This window comes from Drosophila willistoni (assembly GCF_018902025.1).
Source record: "Drosophila willistoni isolate 14030-0811.24 chromosome XL unlocalized genomic scaffold, UCI_dwil_1.1 Seg142, whole genome shotgun sequence".
NCBI lineage: Eukaryota > Metazoa > Arthropoda > Insecta > Diptera > Drosophilidae > Drosophila > Drosophila willistoni.
In genome coordinates, this window is record NW_025814053.1 from 8,805,609 (window position 1) to 8,818,937 (window position 13,329).

Sequence of the window (13,329 nt, forward strand, 5' to 3'; positions counted from 1 at the left end):
TGCATACATACATATAAAGTGGACGCGACAGACAGATATATTTCAACTGATGATGGCCTCTGGCCTCGGTTTCGGGGCGGAGTGGGCGGCAACAATTCCATTTTAAATTGCATTCGAGGGTAAGCCCAATAAACGACAGCTGCACATTGGTCCAGGGTTGAGGTTTCGCTGGCTTATTGCCTTTGGGATGGGGAAAAAATCGTTGACGTAATTAAAACAAACGAATGGCAAAGACTTGGCCACAGAAGCAACAGCCACTGCCAATTATTTGAAAGAATTTTGTGGCTCCTCCGCCTCTTGCTCGTCAATACGGCCGTTCATATCAAATATTGAACATCCACTACTATTTTTGGGTAATGTTCGAATGGTTTTTCTCGTTGCAGATCGTCCTTTACTTACAATTTGTATGTTTTTGCTATCCGTATGAATCACATGGCTAATTTATACTCTGTTTTATCTATTTTGGTTTGGAAAATATGTGCTTAAAACTGGAATTTTAATTTTTATGCACAGGCTGCTACTGATACGCCTCTATACTTGTAGGACGAAAATTTTCCAGTTTATATTTGACATAGGTTCATGTCGTTTTCTTCAAAGTATCTAGAAAAGTAGTAGAGTAAAAAAGGTTTTTTAACCAAATCAATAAACATTTCAAGTATATACATATGTATGAAGAACCTTGATAACCACGACGAGAATGATGCACAGACCTTTCCATTATCGCCGATAGAATTATCATTCTGTATTGCTCAAGAACAACAGTTTTATAGATTGAGTAGGTATCAATTGAGCCACCGACTAGGGTTTATCCCATGGCTTAAGTCCAATCCAAACTCCTTTGCATTTAAAGCTTTCGAACTGGTGTACGAAATTCGCCATAGCTGAGGTTGTGTGTCTGTCCAATCCAAACTCCTACAGCTCTCGAAAGGGTATACGAAATTCCCCATGGCTAAGGTTAGACATGCGTTATGGCTTTTGTTAGTCGTTGCATTCTTTAATAAAATGAAATATCAAGACCCTCGTTCCCCTTTCAGAGCTGAGTTTATATCTGAAATGGTTGCAACGATATATTCAATAAAATGTAATTTTTCAATTCTCAAATAGAACAATGGATAACTGAAAAAAATACAGATCTTACAGATTTATATAATGAATACTATTCTAAAGTTAAAGAAAAAAAAGGAAGAAAATAACGATGTAACAATAAATTACATGGAGGTTTGATTTTTTACAAGTACATACAATTTTACTTTACAAAATACAGAATATAGAAATTATAATTTTGGAGTCGCTCCTTTCATCCTTCATCCTTGAAACTAGCCGAGGTTCTGGTTCGCTTGTAATTGTGAATTTGATTTGGCTTTGCATCTTTGTTCTGCTTTATTACTGCAAATATTTTATTTGTTTAATATCTGATCAAAGTTAGACTAGAAACAAAAATAGATTAAAGGACAGTATCTTTATGAATTCACTCAAATGAGGAGAGAATGGAAATACATGTAACAATGTCGCCTCCATCACTGCCTATGAAGGAGAGACCCTGCCTAGAAAAAAGGTTTCTGTTGAAATAATTATCTCTCAACTCAATGCATGCATGATCACACACATACGAATATATATATGTAACTTTGTATACTCTCTCTCGAGATGCGTTAAAGAGAACAATTACTCGATGAGAGACAAATAGAAGTTAGTCGCGAATAAACTGCACAACCAACCACACGCATTCTGTTTTATTATAACAATAGTTTCGATTAGTTTTATCCTTCTGCGCGCTGCTGCTAAAATCCAGGACTAGATTTGGAGAAATGGAGATCCCATGGCCAAGAGACTTTGCACTGCCGGTGCCGACAAACTATTCGCCTCTTCACAGAATCGTGTTGGTTTCGTTTTATAAGGCCTCAGGGGCAAAAGATCATCCCCATGAGATCCTAAGCCCTTAACGCAGATTTTGACTGAACTCTAAAAGCTCGTGATCTGGCTTATCATATTGGCCAACAGGCATCCGCTTCTTTCTTTCAAAATCTACACATTCCACCACCTAAACTACCAAAAAAAATTACATTGAATTTGTGTCTAATTTGTATAATTTTATGTACCTTGTGCGATTTGCTTTTAAAATATTTACATTTCATTGCGGACTGCAGAAGATAGAACGAGAACGTTTGGCCCTGGAAATTAGTTTTTTCACAGCCTTAATTTGCCTCACCACGAGTTTACAGACAAGGGACATCATGAAGCAAATCTGATTTTGGACACGTAATAAGTCCTCGACTTCAAAACTCTCGATTTCTTGCATTCTAAATAGTTTTTCATACAGCTCTTCGCACTCCATTAGTTTGTAGTCAGTTTTCTCGTTGAGGGAAAACAATAACACGTGGGTTTCCGTACGAGTCTGTGCTAAATCCTCACAGACGGCAGTCTGGTTGTTTGCTCTCTGATTAGCATTCATATTTATGATGTTCCTAGATAGTTAAAATATTAATATAAGTTTCATTTACGTAAAGCTTGGACAAAAAACACTCACATGCACGAAAAGCTGTGACCAAAATGATGAGTTAAAAGTCATATGGAACTAATTGACGCTGCCAGATCGCCAATAAAAGAAGTGTGAGAAATGTAAATAGTTTTCAGTGTTGAGCAACGTTTTTTGAGAGAGAAATAACGTAATCATTTGAATTCGTTATTAAATATTTCCTTAGTTGAAATGAATATAGAATAATGATTACATTTACATTTATAAGATTAAACCTTTTCTTTCATTGCTCTTGTTATCGTGCTGCCACTCATTTGCAAGTAGAAATATATGGCAGCACTAACTATAAATAAGCGATACAACAGCACTTGAACCGGAAACTCATTTGGTTTTTTTTTTTTACGATCAAACACATGCGGAAATACCGAATCTTTAACCTTGAGTCGATTTGACTTTTTATGGCTTATTAGAGTATTTTGCGTATTGAATGATTCGGTCATTCAGTCTTTCTTACACATTGCTTCTTTGTTTAAAAATTCATTCACATCATTTTTAAATGCATTCATGGAACCCTGTAGTATACATATGTATGTATGTATGTACATATATATATTTTAATTTAGATATAAATATTATATGCACATTGTTAAAGCATATGGGAGAGTTCAAAGAGTTTAGGAAACTTTGTTGTCATTGGCAAACAACTTGTGAAAAAGCATTGACCAACGTCTGATCTAGAAAGACACCTAAACTTCTTAAACTCTCTCGATTTTAAGTTGTTTTTAAAAAGTAAATAATATTCAAAGTAGAGATGAGTATTTCATTTGAAGTCATGAAACATTTTGAACACACTTCGTATGTATATGTATGTATGTATGTGTGTATGTAAGTACATGTTGAGTTTATGTTTGCCTGTCTAGATAGATGTGTCGTTTGATGTACTACGTTATGTTGAAGATATGCTTCCACTTTCCCGATGCCCTCCCTTTCTTGCTCCGTTGTTCCCATGTTACACAGAGTTGGCCTATTAGCGTTCCAAAAAGTAGCGCGTATCCTCCATCCAGACTAACGCGTATCAACACATCAAGAACACAAACACATAGACTCAAACAACACGCACATATGTGTGTATGTATGTATGTATGTACATACATTACACTTGGTCTATTCCTTTAGCTTTCAAGTTGAGTGCCTTACATTGTCGTCACCCCACCACTCATTCCATGGAGCCCATTTGACGGCACTCATAATCCAATATGAGTGCATATTAACTTTAATCAGTTAGCGCACGAGTAAGTCTGGGCATGAGGATGTATGGTCTTGGCAACGGGGATTGGCGGGGCTTCAAATGAGGGAATGAGAATGGAGATGGGGCGGGTTTGGCATCGACAGACGTTTCACTTACAATTAGACATTTTTCAATGTTCGCCTTGTTATACTCAAGACGCTCCTTGAAGGATCATGTCAATTCACTACATACATTGTAAATTAAAGCGTCTGCACTTGTACCATATTACATATATGTACATACATATGTAGGTGTTCAAGTGTGGAGAAAACAAATCTTAAGGAGTTTTACTCTTTATAAGTTCTTGTTAATTGTTAACCAGATGCTTTTCCAGACATGTCCTAATGAATGATTCTTTTCCTCACTTTGATACTAAACTTAAATGAAATTAGTTCTCCTCCTTGCAATGTTTAGAGTTTTATAGTTTTACAAAAGTCAGATTCGAATTTAGAGTTCAGAATTTATATTTAGACCGATTTAAATAATGGCTTCGAATTGTATAGATTTAAAATTTAAAATGTCGTCAGACTCTTACACATTGACCCAATCCAACTGCTTTGTTTCCGAATCTCCCTGGGAGTGTTTGTTCTTATTTATTTTGAATATTTCAATTTTATTTGGCCTACAAAAGGAACAAATAAATAAACAAGTACAAGTGATTTCTTAATAGAACAGAGGGGGGTGTTGAAAGGTGTCTTTGTGTGTGTGTTTGTGTTCATGTGTGTGTGAGTGTGTACCATTGTATGTTGTGGCCTTTATACAAATGTATTTGTCACTTCGACATTTCATTTTATTTCATTCGTCAGCTTCAATTTAAATCTTGACGTTTAAAGTCTTCCTTTGCTTTTGATTCTTATTTTCTTTTTTATTTTACGTTTATAACAAAAAGTATTTTATTTTATTTTATGTCATATTTGACTTTCTGTTTAATTATCTCAGTTGACTTTGTTGATAACACACGAGAAGAACAAATAAAGAAAAAAAAAGGAGATGAAAAAACAAGCGTGTAAATTAAATGCGAAAACTGTTTATAAACATAAGTAAAAGGTGGAAAACTTTTACAAAACATAATATTTAACTTTGCTAGGCACAGTGGTTCTAAAATTCTAAATAGCCTTGTCGCATACTTCGGCATTCAAGAAATTCAATTTCCATAATTAAATCGATTTACTCGCATAATAGAATTCGCTTTCAACAAATTTTATACATTTTTTTTTTCTTTTGCTGTTACTTTTAGCCACTGTTCACATTTTCATTTCGGCGAAAATATTTAATTACCTACTCAAAATGGCTGAAAGTAGCTAGCAAAATAAACAGATAAACATGAAAGTTTGAAAATTCTGGTCCAAGAGGTTGGTCCCCCTGGATAAATGGATGTATGTATGTAACTTTTGCATCGTAGACAGAAAAAGTTGTTTTGTAAAAGTAAAACTGCTTAATTATTTGAAATTATTATAACCAAATTTTATGATTTAGTAGTAGCAAAACCATCAAACAAGAACCACAAGACATTTTGAGCTTACTCTTCCAATGAAACCTTAATTAATACATCAAGAAAGCCCTTTCAAATTTATAAATACTCATTGAAAGTTTAAATTTTAAACTCATTTCGCAACGTTTGCCATCCCTTTTACTCTAATTAGCACATGTCAGCCAACGGTTTCCCAATTATAACAATATAAAATGCTTGTTTTATTGAACCATACTATTAGTTGGCAAATCTTGGAATAGGTTGTCCCAAGTGGTCCCGAATCAAAAACCCGCTGGTGAAGTCATCTAAGAAGTTGTACTAGGATAAGGAAAGGTGAAAAGTCGATTTGATATGATTGTGATATGTGGTTTTCAGGACGTTCAATCAACTATCTATGAAGGAACGAAGGGGTAAAAGTCAGGCAGGTTCCACTGTTGCTGAAATGGTTTTTCAATTTTCCATTTGCAACGTTTCGCTGAAAGATCAGGCCAATTGGCATAATGTTCATTAAATAAAGAGAAGAAAAATTTCGATTCACAATAAGCATTGGTCAACAAGTGCCCCATGACCCTGTCAGTTGAATACTGATTTCATATTTTTGTCTAGTATTTGAATAAAGCTCTTAAGCGGAGTTAGGAATTCAAATAAATATTTATGCTCAACTCCCACATTTCTCCTATATACATATGCACAGATATATATATTAATGTTCATGTATGCAAATAAACATTCATATTTAGATATTTGTATATGTGTATATGCGAAACCCTTTAAGTTTGGGGGCATTGCGAATAAAAAAAACGAGTTGAAGTCAACAAAATGAAAGACAAACAAGAAAGAAGCATAATGATTTCCTTTATGTTTATTCTGTCACACAGTCAAACGATGAGTTCCACGGGTTTCTCGCTCTCTCGCTCTCTCGCTCTCTTTTCCTCACGTCCATGCTCGTGGCCGTGGCGTAGCTTTTACGTACGTGAATTCCCATCGCAGTTACCGTCCTTAGAGTTTCCATATTCCGGCTGCTTTCTATCTCTATCACTCTCCCATTCTACGTACATACATATATTGTCATTGCATTAGCGTGCGTTGCCATGACTGTACCTGAATCCAAATCTCCGTTCATGTCACGTGCATGTTAAAACTGAAAAACCAAATCCAAAGAAAAAAAAACCCAAAAAAAGAAAAACGTTTCATGTGTAATGCCAAACTATTAACAATACCCTGTATAATAAGTCAGTCATGCAAAAATGTAACCAGCTAATTTTGAAAGCGAAGCCTTTTTTGGCCACTCCATAAACATTTACATTGTTTTCCGCGTTGACTTCTTAATCTAAGCGACTTATCGTTGACCTCTGAATAGGTATACAGGGTATGAAGAGCAGTATTTTCCCACAAAGCCCAATAATCTGTCAGTTTATCCTCATTTTGCTAATAACGTTTTTGGGTCGTCCTAGAAATTTGACTATTAGTATATATGTATATAACCGATATCACAGTACAGGATACTGCAGTTTACACTGGCTCTAAGCCTAATACTACTGCATATACAATATACCTAGATCTGAACAACTCCTTGTTGTACATACATACCAAAATATGCAATGGTTTGGGGGCCAATACATCATATGGAATACTAGAGCGGTGGCATACCAAGAAGTGCTTGAGTATTTATTCATTATAAACTAAAATTAATAGTCATTAATACAATCAGAAATACATTTTTTTGTTTTTCTTTAGGAATCATCAAGTATTTATCATTATTTGTATGAAATTGTGTTATTAATACACCAGTCAAGGAAATTGAAAAATTGTGTTTTTATATTAAGGATAAAAATCTGCTTAGATCAGAAAATGTTAAGCTTGAAATTAATGTGGCTGAAAATTTGCGTTCCTTTTTCGTTTTTCTGATCTTAAATATAAATAAATATATGTCGTTCAAATGACCTTATTTATTATATTTTATAAAAACTAAAAAGTTAATTGAGAATTAAAAAATCATTGAACAAATTTAATGTATAGCTATTTGAATTCGTCTAATAAAATAAAGCTTTAGATTTAATTGTAATCGATCGATTTCCTTTCTCCGCATTTATTAAAAATGATTTCTATTGATTGCTTAAACTAATATACCCGGTGTGAGTTTTCCTGCGATATAGGGCATGTGTATAAAAAACCGCAACTTTAAGCGTTGTGTTTGTACTCTCAAATAATCTGCGGCACTTTACTCCATTTTTAATTACATTCTAAGCCAAAGCAACCATCATTCTGCTTGTTCCCTTCTGACATAACAGGCGTTCGCATTTGTTTCTTTGTTTGTTCTTTTAGGTCGCGTTAAGTTCACGACAAGGCAATTTTAAAAATTGCCAAAAATACATGCATAAGTCTATATAAGTACAGGCAACAGACACATACACAGGCATATGTATAAATATACATACATACATATATATGTATGTATATATACATTAAAACAATTACAGCTTTGTTGCTGGTTTTCTTGTCCTCTTGTTCTATATTTATTCTTTCTTTTATACACTTTTCCCATAGGGTATATGCCGTCTTATCAAAAAGTGACGATTTATCACTCTAGATGAGATAAGATTCTCTTCGAAGTACTTTCATTTCGTAAAAGAGTTTTGCAAATGGTTTGCTTTGAACAGAAAATTTTGGCTAGGGTATAAAAATTTCGGTATTTCGTGCTTTTTTTTTGTCGTCGTTGTTATTTGCTACATTTTATTTTTATTCTTTTTGTTTTCTTTTTATTCTTTTTTGCTAATTAACAAAGGATTTTTGTTTGCTCAATGTCGCTTTCATTTTGTTTCGATTTGCAACGCATTACAAAATGTCGCCCAACAAAGTGAAATACAAATCAGATAATGTAGATTTCTTTTAGCAATGGGCCAGATGGCAGCTATCTGCCTGTCTGAGGGTCTGAGAATGGAATCGCCGACACAGGGGTAGAGGGGTAGATACAGGAGCCAGGGCCAACAATGGCAATGAAAAATTGAGTTTACAATACTCGCAAAAACATAGGCAAAAATAAAAAAAAAACCCAACGAAACATAAGAGCAAAGCTTTTAAGGCTGTGTTAAGTTAATATCGCTTTACGACATTTGTGTGACGGTGCGGGAGGGTGCGTAATGCAGGGTGGCGAGGCGTAGACGGAGGCGTGAAAAAGCGGGTTAGCGCAACAGGCAACAGGAATGAGAATTCCAATCAGAAGAGAGGGGAAACATTTGGGACACTACTTTGTGAATGGGTTGGATTATTACCTAGAGGAATTAAGCGAATAAACTTATTGCATCTTGGTTTCTTTTTTTTTTTCTTGCTTTACGAAAGTGAATTTGTCAACGCTGCTTTATGGCTTCTTTTTCTTTTTGCGGGTTTCTGGCCTTATAAATTTTCCATTTTGGCCCTTTAAGCAAATTTAGCTGGCAAAAGAGCAAGAATAAAAATGAAAGAAAATCGGTTGGTGGGCGAGGGCAAGGGCGGGGGAGAAAAGAACGAAACGAAACCAAAGTCAAAGTGTAGTGACATTTAACGGAAATGAAGAAAATTTTTCTCATTTCCTTTGAATGTTGGATGAATGGACAAACCGACAGACGGACAAACGGACGGACAGACAGACAGACAGATGGACAAACGGACGGAAAGAGGGATGGTCACCTAAGATAGAAGCAACAGGATAGGCAAGTTAAAGACTAAAAGCTTTGATGCTGCCACTGTCCAATGTTTAATTTGTGGCACTTTTTCCCCCAGGCGGCTTATTCACGTTGCATTTCATGGGATCACAGCGTACTAACGGGGGCAAATTATGCAAAAGACGCTGAAAAGTATGCTATAGTTTTTTTCCTTAACTTTCCGCTAGTCATGGTAAAACAGCAAATAAGAAAAAAAAAACAGAGAGAGTGAGCGAGCCAGAGAGAGAGAGAGCGAGCGACGTGGTAGCTGTCAACACTGTCATTATTGTCATATTAATACCGCTCGGTCTGCTAGCACTCTCCCTCTCTCTCTCCTTCTCTCTCTGCGGTTGAAAAGTTAACGCTGTATACTTATATAGTAAAAAGTTTTCCAAGTACTTAGGACGAGCCACAACTAACTATGACTATGGAATGCCGACGCATCATTCACCTTTTGTACATCCCCACCTCTTACCTTTAGCTTCTCACCTGCCAGTCTGTCATTTGCTTACCTTAACCGCGATAGCGACATGTTTCGTCTGCAGTCACATAAACACACACACTCACACTCACACACATACACAAAACAAAGGAAAAAAAAGAAAGAAAGAACCTTGCCATACTAAGGATCCCCTAAAAAACTCATCCCCCTTTCGTTTTTCCAGTATGCCATGCCATCATCATAGCCGCACCACGTACGTAATTGTTCGCAAAAACTTTGCGTTAAGAAAATTATACAAGAAAATGCTTGAGAATTTCATAGAAAGGTAAACTTTTACTAGGCAAAACTGTGTATATACACCGTGCGAAAAAACACACACACACACACAAAAGAGATAGACAAGGTAAGTAGGGAAACCCATAGATAAGAAAATATTAATTTAAACTTCTTCATTTACACTTAGCCATTGTTTAATAAAATTTTCCAATGAAATCGAAAATGTGACAACGATCCAATGAGAGATTTGGCGGTTAAAAAGACAAAAACTACACATTTTCAGTTTTTCTCTGTACCCGGAGAGCTAAAAGAAAACTTTTGACCACAAACTAACTAGGTAAATGGGAGGGAGACGGTCTAAGAGAGATAGAAATGAGCTTGGGGTTTTAACTAAATAAATGATTGCATTCAATTATGTTAAATGAGTTGTTGTCTAAGATGATGATCCGTTGATAAAGTTAATGGCCATACGAGAAGGTGGCAACAAATCTGAGATCTAGTTATGGCAAAAGCAATGGCCAGATGCTTCAATCTATTCTTCATTCTGTCGTTTTATTAGTTTGTAGTCTTTAATAATTGCCTGCATCGACATGTAATTATAAAAACCTTTCTCTTTCTTTGGGAAGTTGAAACAAGAAAACTTTTATGCGAATATTTCTTAAATACTTTAGAGGACTAGAACGAATATGATACTATAAAATGTTCATTATCAATAATTATTATTTGTGGCCATGAGTATTTCGAAGAGAAAAATTTGCTTTAGTTTCTAGCCAACTTTGATTAATTTAGTAAACCATTTTCTGATATTCACGGGGAATGTTTTTCATCTATATTTAGTTTAGTTTTGACTAAAGCTAATGAAACTAGCTTACTCAACCAATTTATTAAAAGTTAACAAATAAAGCTCGATTTTTGGCACGGATTGTTCTGACCAGTCTATATAAACAATTAGTTATCAAATATTGTCATCTTAATTTGTTTTCTTATGCAAATTTTTGGTAGTTTATTTAAAATAGAGAGAGAGAGTGTAAAAAGTAGATCCATTCTAGGATTTTTTTTAGACTTTTCAATGGATGTGGTTAACAGGTTGGCCAGTTGGATATCCAACGGGCTTAGATGTGCCAAATTCATAGATGGTACTGGTTGCTATTTAAGCCGTAGATAACAATTGCCAAAACGTTTTTTTTTTGGTGGGTAAGCATGAAAATTATGCGTTTCGTTTCTCATATGAGTTTGTGGTTCGCAGATAAGCTCAAATTGGCTCTGATGCTCGAGGGGATCGGCTTAGTTAGTCGGCCTACATTTGCCACAATCATTTCTTTAATGTAATTCGATCCAAGCAGAATAAATACTTAAGCATCATTTTGTTAACCAGTTTTGATTAACTTCAAAAAGATCAAAATCTAGACAAATACTGTTGCTAATGTATAAAATGATGCACAGCAAATATTTTCGTTTCCTGTGGTAATTGGTTATTCTATGATTTTAGCTTTAATGCAGGCCATGATGAGTCATTATTATTATTTTGTAGTAGAAAATAAAATTAATTGATAACCCACTAAGAAACACAATTTGGAATGGTAATTCAAATTCTTTAATAATATCAATTCTATTATATTTCAAATAATTGATAAATTATAAGCCAATATTCAAAAGTTTTAATAGGAAGGGCTTAACGGACTTACTATACTTAAAATGTATATATAATGTATTAGTAAGAATTGTTGTACATACATATAAACATACACATGTATATATGTACCTACATTTATGTTGTAAAACTTTGCTAAAATGATTTCTGGATTGGCTACAATTTTGACTTTGACGTCAGTAGCCGAATTTACGCACAAAACGGGTAAAAAATGGTTGAAAAAGTGGCAATTTCCTTGATTGACGCTCATCAACGAAATAAGGGCGAGAGGGAAACAGAGAAAGAGAGAGAGAGAGAGAGGGAGAGAGAAAGAGAGTAGAGTAAAAGAGATGAAAGAGAGCAGCAGCAGCAGCATTGACTCCTTAACTTCAACTTGGGCAAACATTTCCGGCGCCATTTCGCTCCTTGTGCTACTTTGTTGTTTTATTTTTTGTTTTTTTTTTTTATTCATATATACATACATACATACATACATACACATATACTCATGAAATACATACAAAGAAAAACGAAAGGAAAAAACAAGAAGAAAAAGGAAAACTTTGAGTATTTTTGTGTTGCCGTTAGACTTTTATAAAATATACTTATGTATGTATGTAAGATGTATTTTTGTTTTTATTCTTCTACTCCACTTCAGATGTGTGTGTGTGTGTGTGTGTATGTGTGTGTTATTTTTTTGCGTTTCTTTTTGTTTTACTTCGTTTTGCTTTTGCTACATTTTTGTCTTAAATGATTGCCATAAAAAATAAGTGCACATTATTGTAACAGAGAAAACGAGGGACGAGAAAGAGAACGTTAGACAGTAAGAGAGGAACCTATAGAGAGGTATGCATGTATGTGTAGGTGGCCATTGATAGAGAGAAACCCAAGAATGAGAACATTGGCAAGTGCGTGAAGTGGGATGGGGAAAACGCGGGGGGAATGAGGAAGGTAGCCACTGATGTGAGAGTAGGGCACTTTACAGTTATCCATACGCGTAGTGTAACAAATGATTTTCACAGCATTTTTGCTTTATGTGCTTTTTAGAGCACCGACGTGGCTCGAGGCGCGACTGAAAACAACAACAACAACAACAGCAGCAACAAGAGCAACAGTAACAGCAAAAAGAAGTAAGAAGTAAGCGCAGGCCAAAATGGAAAACGACGAAGAAGTATGGCCAGAAGAAGACGAAGAAGAAGAGAAAGAAAACTCTTAAGTGATTTACATGGCTTACTTTGCGGAAATGCAATAAAAGCGACGACAACGACGACGACGACGACGAAGACCAAAACCAAAACCAAGAACAACCACAGCAGAAACACCACCAAACTTCGGTGAGTGTGTGTGTGTGTTTCAGAGAGAAAGAGAAAGACAGAGAGAGAGAGAGAGAGTGGAAAATATATTTTTGGCAATTCTCTTTTTTATTCACATTTATTTATCGTAATTTAATATTCATTCATTTCATTCTTTATTTCTTTTATTTTATTTTTAAGCTCGACCTTTTTTATGCTTGCTGCAACAAAAAGAAAGACAGGAGAGAGAGGGTGAGAAAAGGGAGAGAACATTTGTCACTTACTGTCGCAAATTGATCGCCCCAAAAAGTAGACTATGACTTTTTAAGAATCATTGAAAGGAAATCATTTTTGTTGAAATTTCGTGCAAAGAAATAAAGAGTTGCTCAAATCTTTTAGGGAGTTGAATTTGTTAAACCTATTTCGCTTACTCTATTTAATCGTAATTAGGCTAGTCATGAAAAGACAAGCATTAAAGTAATATCCATAATTAACAGACAATCCTCGTTATTTGCACCATAACAAATGAAATTCTAATTGGATAATACGTAACTACTCACATAGGTAAATTGAAAATACTTTTATATTTAAAGTTAAAAATTAAAAGTATCTGTTGAAATATGTAAACTCTTAAAAATTGATGCCAGTTCTAAAGAAATGGACAGAGTTAACCCTCTACTGCATTACCAAAGAGCGAATAAAGAAAACATTTGTTTTATGTAAATATGTGTTTATTTAGGTAAAGATAATATTGGGGGAGGGGGGGAAGTCATA

The 13,329-nt window shown here is 34.9% G+C and overlaps 1 long non-coding RNA gene across 2 annotated transcripts; it reads right to left on the minus strand.

Moving 5' to 3' along the window:
- Positions 1-1,219: 1,219 nt before the first annotated feature.
- On the minus strand, positions 1,220-2,590 carry LOC124460569. Of its 2 annotated transcripts, none has more exons than XR_006954469.1 (3): positions 2,528-2,590; positions 2,129-2,465; positions 1,220-1,386 (listed from the first exon to the last, which is right to left on the minus strand). It is a non-coding gene; the product is annotated as an uncharacterized LOC124460569 (long non-coding RNA). The 2 variants fall into 2 exon arrangements; XR_006954468.1 differs by having other exon boundaries at positions 2,100-2,465.
- Between the last annotated feature and the right edge of the window lie 10,739 nt (positions 2,591-13,329).